Genomic DNA, 16,859 nt, shown 5'->3' with positions numbered 1-16,859 from the left:
TAAAAGACCTGGGCGTAATATTAGACAGTAACTTGTCCTTTGAAAATCATATTTCCAATATCACAAAAACATTTCCTTTTTCCATCTTAGAAATATCGCCAAACTTAGGAGCATCCTATCTGTATCTGATGCAGAAAAGCTAGTTCATGCATTCATGACCTCCAGACTGGACTATTGTAATGCATTACTAGGTGGTTGTCCTGCATCCTCAATAAACAAGCTTCAGTTAGTCCAAAATGCAGCCGCCAGGGTTCTCACCAGATCCAGAAAATATGATCATATAACCCCAATATTATCATCCCTGCACTGGCTACCTGTTCAATTTAGAATTAATTACAAAATAGTATTACTTACATACAAGGCTTTAAATGGTTTAGCTCCCACATACCTAACCAGTCTTCTGATACGCTACAATCCACCACGCTCCTTAAGATCACAAAACTCTGGTAGTTCCCAGAATTTTAAAATCTACAAAAGGGGGTAGGGCATTTTCATATTTAGCTCCAAAGCTTTAAAATAGCCTTCCAGACAGTGTTCGAGGAGCAGACACGGTTTCCCAATTCAAAAGTAGACTCAAGACGCATCTCTTTAATCTGGCATACGCGTAACTCATCCCATAACCTCATACTTCACTACATCTATCCTGAATGGCAACTACGCTAATTCTCTCCATCTGTTCTGTATTTTTATACCCATCCCGAGGCATCTGGAGATTGTACCAGCTTTAGTAAACAAAGGCCAACCCTGCGAGGATCCTGAGGCATCCAGAGAAGGACCAGCTCCAGCTGGATTCTGCTTTATGATGATTAGAGCTACACATCCTGCTCCTGTGCTTTCAGTGATCCAGACCCCATCTGCCCTCTGCACCTACTGACTCCCTGTGCTGAACTGGACTTCATGTTAATTTAAAGAACTTCTGTTATATTGAACTTTCACCTGCACAACACACATGATGTTATTTCTATCCGTTATCACCCAGATGAGGATGGGTTCCCTGTTGAGTCTGGTTCCTCTCAAGGTTTCTTCCTCTTGCCATCTCAGGGAGTTTTTCCTTGCCACTGTCGCTGTCACCCTTGGGTTGCTCATCAAAAACATTTCATTCATCATTCATTCATCTCATTATTATCTAGACACATTTTTCTTACACATACACACTTCCAAATATTTTCTTTTCTAAAAAAATCTTTCATTTTTGTAAAGCTGCTTTGAGACAATGACAATTGTTAAAAGCGCTATATAAATAAAATTGAATTGAATTGAAATATCATGTGACAGTGACAAAAAAATCTGTTAAAAAGACTAGAAAACCCTGAGATGGTAGTCTTGGTGTTCTGCACCATCTTTAAATGTTTAAGGATATTTAAGTGCATTTAAAGATTATACCAGATGTTGTTTTTTGCCCCTTTAATAATATTTATTTTCATCATTCTTCATTCAGTGTGAAGTTGGAAATGTAATTTGTAAGCTTGGGTGTAGCTGTTAATTGAAGTTTGATTTTATGCATTCTATCCTTTCATTCATTGTTCATTTGTTATATTGTTTTTTTTTATTATTATTATAGATTTGTTTAGTTACTTGAGTAGTTTGTTTACAGCTCTGTCTCCCAAACTCTGAAACTTATTGAAATGAGCTCACATTGTACATACTGTATGCACCGTCAAACAGAAAACTGTGAATATGTGCCATAACATTAAAACTATCAACATTAAAAGTTTGTGTCACTGGGGTGGCTCTGACCCCTTGGTCATCATCTGCAGGACCTCTGGGGGTGTACGGTGTTGTTTGGCACCAGGATGTGCTTGACAGTGCTCAGCGGATGATTTGGGTGTTGTAAAGTGTAGAGACTGGGGGATCTGTGGATCAGACATGTTTGTCTGTCGTATCACATGCTCAATCACACTGAGATCTTTGATACATGAGTTGTGTAAAATTACTTATTGGTTTGATTGTTGATTGATTGATTGATTGATTGATTGATTGATTGATTGTAGGACAAGAGCTAAAAATTGCATTTTTGTAGAACTGATTTTCTTCATATTTTCTCATGCATATGGTGATGAATGTCAGTCTGCTGTAACTTGCCAAGTGCACTGACAGCAGGACAGATACAGTAGTACTGTGCAAAAGTCTTAGGCATATAATTGTTGTAGAACAATGATGTCTTCAAAAAGAAAGAAAAAACTATAAATCCCAATGGAACAAAGTCAGTATTACTTTATTTATTTATTTATTTATTTATTTATTTATGTTTGTTAAGTACACTAAGTACCAATTTCTTTGTATTGTTATTCTGACAGCTTTAAAAAAAAAATACAGTGGAACCTCGGATTAATTTGACACTGTGCTTCTTCACTCACAGCAACACACTCACAGCAACACACACACACACACACTCGCCTTTACAGACCCCCTCCCACCCACTCCTACTCCAGGCTTCGCACACATACACACACACACTCTTTGCCTTAAACAGAAACTCCGCTCTGTCGCGATTCTTTTCAAAGGTAAAGTAGTGTAAAGTAGATAGTGCATTTTTTTTGTTTTTGTTTTTTTACTTTACAGCAGTGATTCCGTTAGTATGCGCTCGCGTGAGTGTGACCAGCGATGTTCCTTGCTAATTTTTTCGAAGCAACTATCTCTCCGTTGATGTGTGTTGTGTGCACGCACATTACACACACACACACACACACACACACACACACACACACACACACACAATTCAATTCAATTTTATTTTATTTGTATAGCGCTTTTAACAATTTACTGTACATTGTCACAAAGCAGCTTTACACAATCAAAAGAATTAAGTTTGTATGAAATGTGAATGTGTATGAATCAAAATTATATGATTTTTCCTGATGAACAAGCCGAGGACGACGGCGACAGTGGCAAGGAAAAACTCCCTGAGATGATAATAGGAAGAAACCTTGAGAGGAACCAGACTCAACAGGGAACCCATCCTCATCTGGGTGATAACGGATAGCAGGGATTGATCTGCACTCATACTGTGTGTTAGGAGGCTGGAAGTTCAGTATAAGAGGAGATGTGTAAGATTAAAGTCCAGTCTGTTCCTGGAGGCTCAGATAGACTATAAGGCCTTGTTCACACAGGCGTTAAGTTTTTGGATAAACAAACTTGCTCTGAATGTCCTAGACGTTTATGTTGCATTTTGTGGTGGCGATCGATTGACTTCTACACCGGCGTTCTTTTGTCTCGGTCTAACGCCAGCCTGCAGCCCAAATTGTAGTTTGTGTGTTAACCTGTGGAGGCAGTGTTGGGAACTGGATATGAAAGCCCTTGTCGTTTTATTTGAGGTGCCTCCTTTCAATATGGATCATTTTGCTATGTTAGATATTAATCTTTGTGTTTTAAAAATACTCGTAATACGGCGACGTAGGGAGAGAAAAAAACGCCGCAGCTACTGGGTTCATCCTCTGACTGCACAACGTCGGGTTAAAGGAAGTTCTTTTGTGCTTTATGAAGAAATGCAAAAAAATTTCCGCGCAAGTTTTTTAATTACTGTTGGATGTAGGTTTCCACTTTTGATTGTCTGCTGCAGCTGGTGAAATGCCACATTGCACGCCGATCAACCAATTTGCGACTTGGTGTTAGCCCCGAAGAGAGACTACTTGTCACTTTGAGGTAAGGAAACAGTAGTTGAGTGTGCGCTTACACCGGTGTTATGCACTGAAATGCCCCCCTGCCATGGATTGCCCCCCCTACATAATCGTTATCAAATATTATATTAAAACATAAATTAATAGGTTCATGGTTTACAAATTACATAAGACAATAAAATAAAATAAGCAATATGAAAATATATATGTTGTATATGAAAACATAAAAATATTAATATTTTTTCATATACAACATGTATACTTTTATATTGTTTATTTTATAATAAAATTACTTTCGTCGAATTTTTTATCATAAACAATATTTATTTTTATTATATATAAATATTTATTTGCATATTCATGACAAAACCCCGAAAAATAAATGTCTCACAAAATAAACATTATACAAGAATTTGTATTAACGGTCTTGACGGCTGTCACGTGCCTGAGCTTCATTATAATTGTAATATTATATTTGATAATAATTAATCTATGAACTTATGTTCTAATATAATATTTGATAGCTATTATGTGGGGGGCAATCCATGGCAGGGGGGCATTTTAGCGCATAACATGATGACATACAGTACATGCACATACACATACACAAATATATATACTCCCAACAGATTTATCTATCAATCTATCTATATATCTATATCTATATTCCTTATTTCTAATCAAATTATTATTGTTATTTTTTAACTAAGGTTTTTGGCAGCTGGGGAATCCTTTTCTTCCTTACATTTTCAGTACCTATTGGGAAAGTCCACAATTTCAAGGATAGTGCATGAAACATGTTGTGTACTATGGCAATGTCTCCAGCCTCTTGTTATGCCAGAGCCAACAGAACAGCTATGGACTGATATCGCTGAAGGATTCTACAAGAGATCCCAATTCCCCAATTGTGTTGGAGCCCTGGATGGGAAGCACATCCGTGTTCAGATGCCCCCTAAAAGTGGAACAAGATTCTACAATTACAAAAAGTATTTTTTTTCTGTTGTTTTTTTTTTCTGCTGATGGCCATTGCAGACAGCTCTAACAACTTTGTGGCTGTAGATGTCGGAGCATATGGAAGCTCTTCCGATTCAAGCATCTTTCGTTCTTCAGCCATGGGATGTAAATTTTATAAAGAGTCATTAGATTTTCCTGCACCCAGACCTATTGTTGAAGGGGGATCACCAATGCCACATGTTTTAGTTGCAGATGAAGCTTTTGGACTTCATGAAAACATGATGAAGCTGTTTCCCAAGAGTGCACTTACAACTCAAAACAGAGTGTTTAATTACTGCCTGACAAGGGCACGGCGGTATGTAGAATGCACATTTGGCATCCTGTCAAACAAATGAAAAGTCCTACGAACAGCCATGCAGGTGAAACCAGGAAATGCTGATGGGATTATAAAGGCCACATGTGTCCTCCACAATTTTGTACGTCAGAGGGAAGGCTACAATGTGGATGACATGTCTGCAGACTTTCTGAAGGACTTCAGTGTTCAAACTGTTCGCAGCACACATGGGGTAAGTGTGGTCAGGACCAGATTTGCTGAATACTTTATGTCCCCTGCAGGAGAGCTCGCATGGCAGTATTCAAAAATATGATATGTGCATGAATAATCTATTTGGTTTGACAAGAACCATTTTTCAAAAATATTTAATCACACTGTTTTTGAAAACCCTTTCATTATAACTGTATATAGAAAATTTGTGTATATGTGTAAATAGCAAACATACACATAATTATATGTATATACTGTGTGTGTGTGTGTGTGTGTGTGTGTGTGTGTGTGTGTGTGTGTGTGTGAGAGAGAGATAATAAAAATATGAAGCAGCATCCTGTACAGTGACATTTAATTCAAATAAGTCATATGCTACAGACAGAAATAACATGTTTTACGGAATACTGTATAATGATAGTAATAAAATTACTATAAGGTGTATAAGAAGTGCCCAATGCTCCTCCGGAGGCTATGGAAGCTGTTCCAGAGGATTTGGAAGAAGGGCATCATTCCATTGTGTTGGAAAAGGGCAGAAGGCTGCTTCATACCAAAAGAAGAGAACTCCTCAACCATAGACCAATTTAGAACAATCTCACTGTTAAGTGTAGAATGTAAGATTTTCTTCTCTGTACTGGCTAAGAGGATGACCTCATATATGACTGAGAATGGATATATCGACACTGCTATCCAGAAAGGGGGGATCCCGGGCTTCTCTGGATGTCTGGAACATGCTGGAGTTCTCAGTCAGATGATCCAGGAGACCAAGGCCAGCAAAGGCAATCTGACCGTTGTTTGGCTGGACCTGGCTAATGCGTATGGATCAATCCCTCACGCCCTCATCCATGCAGCACTAGACCATTACCTCATACCTCAGCACATCAAGGGAATGATCACCAGTTACTTTGGCGGAATCCAGCTACGATTCAGGACAGGCCACTTCACCACCGAGTGGCAAAACTTGGAAAAAGGGATCGTAACTGGCTGTACAATCTCCCCCATCCTCTTCATCATGGGAATGAACCTCATAATAACAGCTGCTGGAAAGGAAGCCCGAGGCCCAAAAATGCAATCAGGCATCCGACAACCCCCAATAAAAGGTTATATGGACGACCTTACTGTGACGACCACAACCCATGTGGAGGCGAGGTGGATACTAACTGTTCTGGACCGCATGGTAACATGGGCCAGAATGAGGTTTAAGCCAAAGAAATCCAGGTATATGGTGATCAGGAAAGGTAAACTGACAAATAGAGTCATGCTACATGTGCAAGGGGAGGAGATTCCATCGATAAAGGAAAATCCAATTAAGTGCCTCAGGAAGTGGTTCGATGATTCACTTACCGACAGGAATAACATCAGCAGTACAGAGAAGCAGACAGAGGAACGGCTGAGGAGGATCGAAAAATCAGGGCTCCCGGGGAAGTTCAAAGCATGGCTTTACCAACATGGTTTGCTGCCAAGACTCATGTGGCCGCTGACGGTGTATGAAGTTCCCATGACAAGCGTCGAAAGAGTGGAGAGAAAGATTAACAAGTACCTCCGGAGGTGGCTGGGAATTCCTCCAAGTTTCACTTCAGTAGGCCTTTACATAGGATCAGGGCAGCTCCAACTTCCTCTGTCATCCGTGGTTGAGGAATTTAAGGTAGCAAAGTGCAGAGTCATAATGACATACAGAGACTCCCAGGATGAACAAGTCAGGCAGGCAGGTATCCTTACAAGATCAGGACGCAAATGGGCAGCTGACTCATCTGTTGCACAAGCTGAAAGTATGCTGAAGCTACGTGACATCATGGGAACGCCATGCATGGGAAGACAGGGTCTTGGAACTTCCCATATCCAGCAATGGGGGAAGGCTGGATTGAAGGATAGAAGGGCCATGATCCAGGCGGAGGTACGGAACCTGGAAGAGGAAGAACGAAGGGCAAGGGCAGTGGAACTAGCATCCCAGGGAGCATGGACCAAGTGGGACTTACCCAAGAGGAAGATCACATGGGGAGATCTGTGGAAACTGGAACCTTTCCGTATCTCATTCTTGTTAAGATCGGTGTATGACACACTCCCAACTCCGACAAACTTGCACAAGTGGGGCTTAAGAGAGGATCCACTGTGCAAGCTTTGTGGGGAGAAGGGTACCATGGCACACATCCTGTCAGGGTGTAAAACAGCACTGGCCCAAGGTAGATACAGGTGGCGCCATGACAAGGTGCTCATGACACTTGCCAACACCCTGGAGCAGGAGAGACGCAAGAAACACCAACCACATGGGAGAGTAATACCATCGATTAAGTTTGTAAGATCGGGTCAAAAGCCACCAACTACAGTAATAATGAGAACTAATCTGCTGCAAAAGGCCCAATCATGGGAAATGAAAGTAGACCTAAAGGAAAGATTGCAGTTTCCCCCGGTTGTCCAGACAACCCTGAGGCCAGATGCAGTACTGTGGTCTGAAGAGGCAAAAAAGATCATCATCATCGAACTTACAGTCCCATGGGAAGAGGGTTGTGAGCAAGCATTTGAAAGAAAGAGCGCCAAATACCAGGATCTCTTGCAGGACTGTAGGGAGAAAGGTTGGCAGGCATGGCTATTCCCAGTTGAGGTCGGCTGTAGAGGATTCCCTGCCCAGTCAGTATGGAGGATGCTTACAGCCATTGGGGTGATGGGAAGAGAGAGAAAGATGACTGTCCGCAGGATGGGGGAGGCTGCAGAGAGGGCTTCTTGCTGGTTATGGAGCAGGAGAGAAGAGTTTAGCTGGAAGCCAGGGGGAGTAGATGGGCAGTGATTTGGCCACCACTGCTGACCCACCAATGTTGAGGGTGTTGCGGTTTAGGGTTGAAACACCCAATGATCATTGGATACCGCCTGATGACATCAACTCCTCCTGGCTAAGGCTACATTCACCAAGGTGAATGAAGGAGAAGCATCTTTAGATGTAATTAATATCAAATAAATAATAACATAAACCGATTTGTAAACAATTACATAAACAATCAGTACTTAAAGAATACTGTTTACCATTAACAGTTTGTAAACAATAACACTTGAACAAACAGCACATTGTGCCAACATTTACTGTACTAAACATTTACAGAGCATGATAGTACGGCTCAGATGCTCCTGAGTGAGCAGCATTTGTTGCTGAAGCCAATTGCTCAGAGATGGTGGTGGGACAGGTGTGTGCGGGATTGTTAACGGCATGAGAAGAAGTGCTGATTCCGGAGTACACTGAAGGGGATGGTGGAGGGGGGTAGAATGTGGATGTGTTGTGCAAAGGTTGGTGATTGCAAGTGTGGTGTTGTGTGTTGCATGGATGTTGAGGGTTGTTTACAACTTTGACGAGATGTGTAAAGTGCTCTGTAAACACATTGCATTATTTCCATCTTAGCTGTTAATTTGTCCTCTGGTAGTTGCCGCAAGTCTCCCTCAAGAGATTTAAAAAATGCAGACACATTATCCATCTTTGAAGACTCACGGCATTTGTCGATACTGTCTTTCATCTGGTCAATTACCATCATGAAGTCCAGATCAGGTCCCTTCTTCTCTGCACGGCGTGGCTTAACCTTTGTTTTCCGTGGAGTGCGTAGGAGTGGAGTGCTATGCCTTTTCACTTCTTCTGGATTGCTGGTTTCTCTGTCATTCACATAGGTGACTTCACTTCCTGTTATTGACGTACTATCATCGGATATGTCACTGTCGTATACATTTCCACTTGTCCTGGACAAAATAGTTATGATTTTTTTTTACTTGACAGTATGAAAAGGTGTTTCACAGAATGATTAACATAAATATAACCAATGTAACTGCAACAAATAGAAAACATGCATATATTTAAAAAATAAAGTAAATTGCAAAAATAAAGAGGAATAAGAAAACATAAGTACTTACTGTCTCTTTTCTGTGGAAGACTTTAAAAACAGCATTTCCTCAAATAATGGATGTGATTTCTTTCTCTTTGTTGAACCCATTCCACTCCTTTCTTCATTCATGTTTCTCATATCCCTTGTGAATCTATCTCTGAGTGACTTTTACCTTTTTTTCAGTTTTTTTACTGTAAAGACAGGAAAACTATCAAACATTTTTCATACAAATAAAATCACAACAATCATAACTGCGGTAAAGTCTGTTTGATGTTAGATGTTTGTTCGATATTCAGCTTTGCTGCCTCTCTACATGCAACAGAAAGGTTTGGAACTAATATTCAGTCTTGTGATATGTTCACCTATTTGCATTAAATGTGTATGGAGTTAATTATGTGCCAAAATTTAACAAACAAACACAATCTGCTTTGCAAAGAAAAAAAATTTGACTGTCTTACAAATGCGCCGAACGTATTTTCATAAACTTCATGGAGTCTAATACAATGATTCCTGCATCTTACTGTATCTACACCTCGCGCTGCAACAGCTGTCTACAATGTAGGATTGTACTACAGTCACAGATTATTTAAATGTAAATATGATCACTAATTATAGTTAATAATTCAATAGTTCATTAAAATTTAACTGTGGTTTGATATAACTGTATTCCCCTACAGGGCTCTATCCTAAAGATAGTGGATTGTTAATATGTCTGGCTGTCTGGATATATAATGGACACCTCAAAACTGTTCCCCACTCATATTCCTCTGGGACATAAGGATAAACCATATAAACATGTTGTTTGAGGTCTCGGTAGAATAGAGTAAATTGACCGATAGCGCCATCTGCTGTTTTAGAAGAGGAAGTTGCTCCATTGCATTTGTGAGAAAATAGGTTGGTGCATTTGTGAGAAAGTCGATTTTTTTTCTTTGCAAAGCTGATTGTGTTTGTTTGTAAAATTTTGGCACATAATTAACTCCATAAATGTGCTTCCAAAAGGAACTGTCATGTTTCGACATTTTCAAGTTGATATAAACAAAAATATGTATTCAGGGAGGTGCATACCCCGTTAACGGCGGAGCTGCTCTGTGTGCGCCTTAGGGACCGGGTAAAAATTACATGTACTCTGAAAAAACGTAGAAAACTACTGTACAACTAAGTACAGTCAGTCATAAGGGGATATTGGCAGCTGTCACTTACACAGCTGTGCTGCATAATACAATGATTAATTAAAGAACAAATCCATTCCACTTTTCCCCATAATTGTGATACGTCTCGCACAAGAGCTTTTTTTCCAGTTAAACCCCCCAATTTATGTCATTATGCAATGACAACAAATGAATTTAACTGTAAACAGGGGGTTTAACTGAGGAAAAAGCTCATGTGACATGCAGATGGGATAGAGTGAGGCATATCACAACAGGAATTATGGGGAAAAGTGGAATGGATTTCTTTTTTAATTAATTATTGTAAAAAAAAATAGTATGCGTATACTTCAGCTGCAGTACAGCTGTGTAAGTGACATCTGGCAATTTCCCTTAATGATTTACTGTACTTGCATTTTTCTACGTTTTTACAAAGTGCATGTAATTTTTTACCCGATCCCTAAGCCGCACCCAGCGCAGCTCCGCTTTTAACGGGGTTATGCACCTCCCCAAATACATATTTTTGTTTATATCAACTTCAAACACATTGAACTATGACAGTTTCTACTTGAAATACATACAATGCAAATAGGTGAACATATCACAAGACCCAATATTCATTCCAAACCTTCCTGTTGCATGTAGAGAGGCGGCAAAAGCTGAATATCAAACAAACATCTAACATCAAACAGACTTGACCGCAGTACAATAATACCCATTTATTTCCACTCACCTTCTTCGTTTTTTTCTCTGACAGATTTATTTTCCCATTCTTGTATAAGCTGCTCAGCAATAGACTCCCAAGCCTTGGCCTTCTTATAACAATCACTGTAGTCTGGTAAAGAGATGTCCCATATCAGCGGTCTCTGCTCCACTTCCTGCACAAGCTGGGCTGGATCAAACTCCTTCGACATTTTATTTTTCTTTTTCCCCACATTTCCCTATGTATAGCATGTAGGATCATGGGATATATCCGGTAAAATAAACGCGCAGAAAACGAAAACACACACACAAACACACACTCTTGCCTTTACAGCCCCTCTTCCACCCCCTTCTTCTCTCGGCTACACACACAGATACAGGCGGACACTCTGCACACACACAGCGCCTGCGTGCACAAACAGAAACACTTATCTGTCGGGATTTATTTTTCCTTTTTTAAAGGTAAAGTGCAGGTTAATTAGTTTTATTTTTCCTTTATATTTTGTATTAATTAATTAATTTGGGCTGTAGAACAAATTATTTGAGTTTCCATTATTTCTTATGGGAAATTTAAATTTGGTTTATGAGTGCTTTGGAATACGAGCCTGCTTCTGGAACAAATTATGCTCGTAATCCAAAGTTCCACTGTATAATAATGGATTTGTAAGGTAAATATTTATTCTCATGTATAAAATAGATTTTCAGAACTTTGTTCTACCCTGAATATAAATAGTTTTTCTTAATAGTATTTAAATTATACTGCAGAGAAAATTGAGCAGCTTTTTTTTTTTACTTTATATTATATAGTAAAATATACTATAGATTCTATTAAACTAAATAATTACCTATATAATTAACAGATAAAAAATTGTAATTGTTATTTTAAAAATTATGGATTCTAAAATTGGGTTTAAATAATGTATTTAAATTTACATTTTAATTATTCAAAAAATATCTTTTTTTGTGTACTGCATACTTTTTGATAGATAGATAGATAGATAGATAGATAGATAGATAGATAGATAGCATTGTATAAAAATAGATAAGAAAAATATAAATTAACCTAACCCTTGTATTGTGTTAGAAAGCTGTTTACACCTGTGGTGTTAGCGGGTCCATTTGAATCCATGATTTAAAAATGCTTGAAAATGCTTAAAATCACCAGTTTTCTTCAAATGTTGTTTTTCAGCTAATTGCTGGCTTAGTATGATTTGATTTTGATTGCAAAAACTGTTTAAATTCACTAAATATATTTATTTTTCTTATAGAATGAGTAATAATAAACTATAAATGTGTTAGAAACTAATATTAGAGTACACCTACCAAAACCATACCAATTAACCAAACAATTTAACCATAAAATGAACAATGATAAACAACACTGTGTGTGTTACAGTATTTGATGGATACCGTGTGCTCTTTGCAAATGATTTTCTTGCATGTGTGGCAAGTGGTGTTGGATTTCCTGTCCTTGTTGGCGGGGCAGGACTAGCACCTCTTTCTCTTCCTCCTGGAATCTCCTCCCTGGTTCTTATCAGAGGAAGATGGTGTGGGTGTTGGCTGAAGCTCTCTCACCAAACAAACAGACGCTCCGGTTCGGGGCAGCCGCTCTCGTCTTTCAATGAAGGGAGACACCAGAGACTTGCCCAACTCCTCCAGAAAAAGCCTCCTCTTGAAGGTTTTTTCTCCATTCCATCCTAGATCTATTTCAGTCCACACCACAAATGCATTGTATGCAGACACATGCAGTATGTTGTAAACACAACCGTTGGCCGCCTTTTTGCCCCCCGCTTGCATGTATACGTGCCTGTGACCTTGTCCAGGCTGTCAACGCCGCCTTTGTTCTTATTGTAATTCAGAATTATGTCTGGCTTCTTGTCCTCCCTACTGCTCACACCAGCATCCCTGTGGAGAGTGGACATCACTAGTACATTTTTGTTTTTTTTGGGACAGTAGGAGACAATTGTGGTCCTTTCTGTGAATGCGAACTTTGATGAGAGAGGAGCCCTGTCTTTTGTTCCTAGAAGAGCTAGGGGAAGCTCAGGTTTGTTCTACCTGACTGTTCCCACCATCGTCAGCTTCCTCTTTAGAAGTTCTTGCACGACGTCATAGGAAGTGAAAAAATTATCACAGGTTATGTTGTGCCCCCGAAGACCCTTGCTCATGTCCAGAACGACCCGCTTGCCTTGGTTCTTCTCTGGCACTCCGCTGGCAGGTTGTCCGGTATATATTTGCATATTCCATGCATAGGCAGTTTTTGCATCACATGCTGCCCAGATTTTGATACCATATTTTCCAGGCTTGTTTGGCATGTACTGTCTGAAGGGACAGCGGCCTCTGAAACTGACTAGCCATTCATTCACTGTCACCTCTGGTCCAAGATTGTACACAAAGGGTAAATTTTCCACCCATTTGTCCCAAACCTCCCTGATAGGAGCAAGCTTGTCATTCTCATGACGATCAACTCTTGTCTCCCTGTTGTCAAAACGTAGCACTCTTGATAATGCATGAAAGAACTGAAGCGACATTGTGGCACGAAAAATAGGGCGTCCCGACTCATTATGCCATAAGCTGGCCGTAGCTTCATTACATGATCTGTATACCCCCGCAAGAAGCAACAGTCCCATGTAGGCATCAAGCTGTGTTTTGTCCATCTCTGTCCAGCTATCACCAAACACTCTTCTTCCTTCCATGTTGGTCATCTCAAGTAGGATATTCTGAATAGGTCGTGGAAAGAACAGTTCAAATGCTGACTTGATGTCTTGGGCATGTGACACCGCGTATCTAGTAGGCCCTGGAGTCATTCTGAGGATGTTCCCTGTCGGTGCCCTGGATTGGGTTTGAAGAGGGCTTGATAACCATGAAATGTCACCTTTTCTTGACCTGAAAACTTCTTTTTGATCATCTGTGACATCTGGGTCCACCTCATCGGATGTTTGGTCTTGTTCAGGGTCATACTGAACGTCATCCTCATCCTCAGACACATCCTCCTCAGCTTCACTTTGCCCTCTATCCTCAGGATCACCATCATTACCAAAGATTTGATCCAGTGCCTCATGAACAGTATACCTTTTGCTCATGTTGACTGATGCTCCTACAGAATTCAACTGATAGTATCCCACCCAAACCCTCTTTATATGTGCCAATGTTTATAAACAATGTATCAATATGCTGCGAGAAAGTTTGAGTTCACATGGGGGGTGGGGGGTGTGCACCTGTATGTGTGTATGCGTGTGTATGTGTGTGTGTGTGTGTGTGTGTGTGTGTGTTGGTGATGTGGGCCATAACTGTGCACATTGGGCCATAATTGATTCCAGAGCAACCCATAGATTTAAGTGATGCATACAACAGCCAGTTTTCTCTGCCGGGTCATTTTGGACCCGTAACACCACATATGTAACTTTTTTTTTTTTTGAGACCTTTAGAATTTACTAAAATTGTGAAAATTTATTTTGCTGCATTTAAATAGGTGTGTGAGGATTAGGTGAAGCCTCATTCCAGGACAAAAAAGGAAAGTGTACTTTTTACACAGTTAAACTTGAAAACGGGTCAATTTTGACCCTAACACAACTGAAGGGTTAAAATATTTTACATAATTTTATTTCATACAAACTATTTAGTATTTTTCATTCTATTTAAAAAAATACTTCTTACTCTTGTGTTAACTTTATATTATATAACTTGATGTTTTATTATAGTTTTTTACTATATTGCTCAAATGTTTCTACTTTTACATTATACAAAAAGTATCTAAAATATTTTTTATTTTGTTTAAGATGTTACAAAGTGAGCTATGATGGTAACTTATGTCAAAAGAAAAATGTTAAAAGCAGAGAACATGCTGTTCCTTTTAGTCTCTTCTCCAAATATAGTAGAATAAAGTAAAATTGTTGTAACCATCATTCCTTTGCATGAGACTTGATGTTCTAGAAATGATTAGAGATATGAACATTTAGTCTTTTTCCATGTCTCTGATGTTATCTAGTCAACGGCTTTTCTTAATGTGGAATTTTGTCATCTTTTACATTATCCTCCCCCTACAGGCTATCTCTATATAAGTCTGTCTTTTCACTGTAACACATGCTAAAGTTTATTTACACAGCCTGCATGACTGAGATTGGACTAAATTTAAAATAGCAAAAAACACTAAAAAAAGGTGAGCTTGATTTATTCTCCTCATTTATTATAAAAAAAAAAAAGAAATTTAGTATATATGACATCTTACCTGATCATTAACCCTTAGTTCTTGTCTTTTAATTGGATGAACAGAGTCTTCTTCTGCTGCTGAATAATCACACTTTGCATTTTCTTGGAAACTCACGTATTTATCTTATGTGTTTTTTAAATAATTTATTTCCTATGGTTTGTTTATTTTCCGTTTTTTTTTTACTCTACACTGTAAAGTGGTACATAAAGTATTTTTGTTTATTTGTTTGTTTGTTAATTATTATTATGAGATCTAATAGACAGTGCCCTAATTCACTGGTCATTTATATAAAATGAGATTAATCTAAACATCAATTTAAAAAAGGCGTATGAAGACTTATGAAGAATAACAAAAACAGTTTAAGAAGATCTCAAGAATACTTGATGAGTGAAACAAAAGACTAAGTAAGACTTCTTGATTGAAAACAGAGTAACAAAAACTTTAAAAGACTTTTAAAAGACTTTTTAGGTCTTCAACAATCATAGATTTTTTTGTAAGTCTTCCTGCATCTTTGACCTTAATCAATAAGCCTTGGTACATCATCATTTCCATTTAACAAGTTTTCATAAGTTTTTTTCTACTAGACACAACAACCATGACATTTGTCATCCAGAGTGCAAATAAGTACACAAGTAATCTTGGCCAAATTCTACAACCTTTATTCCCTGCAAAAATCTATTCCAAAGGTTAGCTGAGACTGATGAAGCTTCTGCAGTCCCACTGAGACCAAACAATTAGTAGTTGGTATCTTTCAAAATAACAGTAAATTCAGTACAAATTAACTCTTTTATTTCCCAGTTACCCAGACCTTCTTCTTAGCATGTGCAGTTATCAGTGTGCATGTACATTTCTGCTACAAAGGTATGGGTCTGCCAGGTAATTTTAAACAATTAAAATCATTAGTGTCATAAATTGTAAATTGACATTTTTCATAATATATAACTTGAAATGCGCAGTAGACTGACCTTTAACTATAATCAATGATTGTCCCATCAATAATAGTGATCCGTGCTGCTTTCTGCTGGATAAAGCACCCTTGTTGGCATTGCTCGGCACCCTCAGACCTTTGTTGATGATATGCTTCGTTGACATACTGGCTAACTGTCTTGAATTCTGTCATAAAGGCAGGCAACGCATGGTTTGAGTGCAGACGCATTCTATCAGTAGACATAATCATAAACCAAACAAAAGAGAATGTCAAAATAAGAATAAAAACCTAAATAAAAATAGGTTTAGTACATCAGAAACAAGACACGATCCTAACAAAAAAGTTGGGGCTTATATGCAGTAGCAAAGAATAGTCCGATTAAAGCAGAAACACATGAAGAAATGCATGAGAGAGTGAGCAATATCGTCAAATTAATGACCCTGCCAAAAAACCCTGACAGTTTCCGAAACAAAATTCCCAATAAAATAACCAAAACAAACTAACATAATATTTTGGGCTTTTTAAACATTTTTTTAACAGCCTGTATTGCATATTTTGGGGGGAAATAGGTTTTTCTTGAAGCTCCCAAAAGGGGATATTCTATTGCATAGTCAAATTAGCCATAGTTATATGCTACAGAAGCATGCATTGTGCAAATGTCTGTTAATGCTAGATGATGAAATCATTAGCTTTACTAAAACATGAACAGTAAACATAAAGGGTTTGTTTTGGTACCCAAATGTTCCAATTAGTGTGTATGCTCTGGTAACTGCTATTTCCTGACATGAATAGAGGAACATCACTTAAACATTTAAATGATAAACAGGTGACAGGAGGATACGTGTGCAGGTAAAAACCTTCCATTATCCCATACATAATCTAAGCAAACAAACCACACACTGTCAAGC

The sequence above is a fragment of the Clarias gariepinus genome, chromosome 8 (assembly GCF_024256425.1).
Source record: "Clarias gariepinus isolate MV-2021 ecotype Netherlands chromosome 8, CGAR_prim_01v2, whole genome shotgun sequence".
NCBI classification, from domain to species: domain Eukaryota; kingdom Metazoa; phylum Chordata; class Actinopteri; order Siluriformes; family Clariidae; genus Clarias; species Clarias gariepinus.
This window is presented reverse-complemented; position numbering follows the sequence as displayed.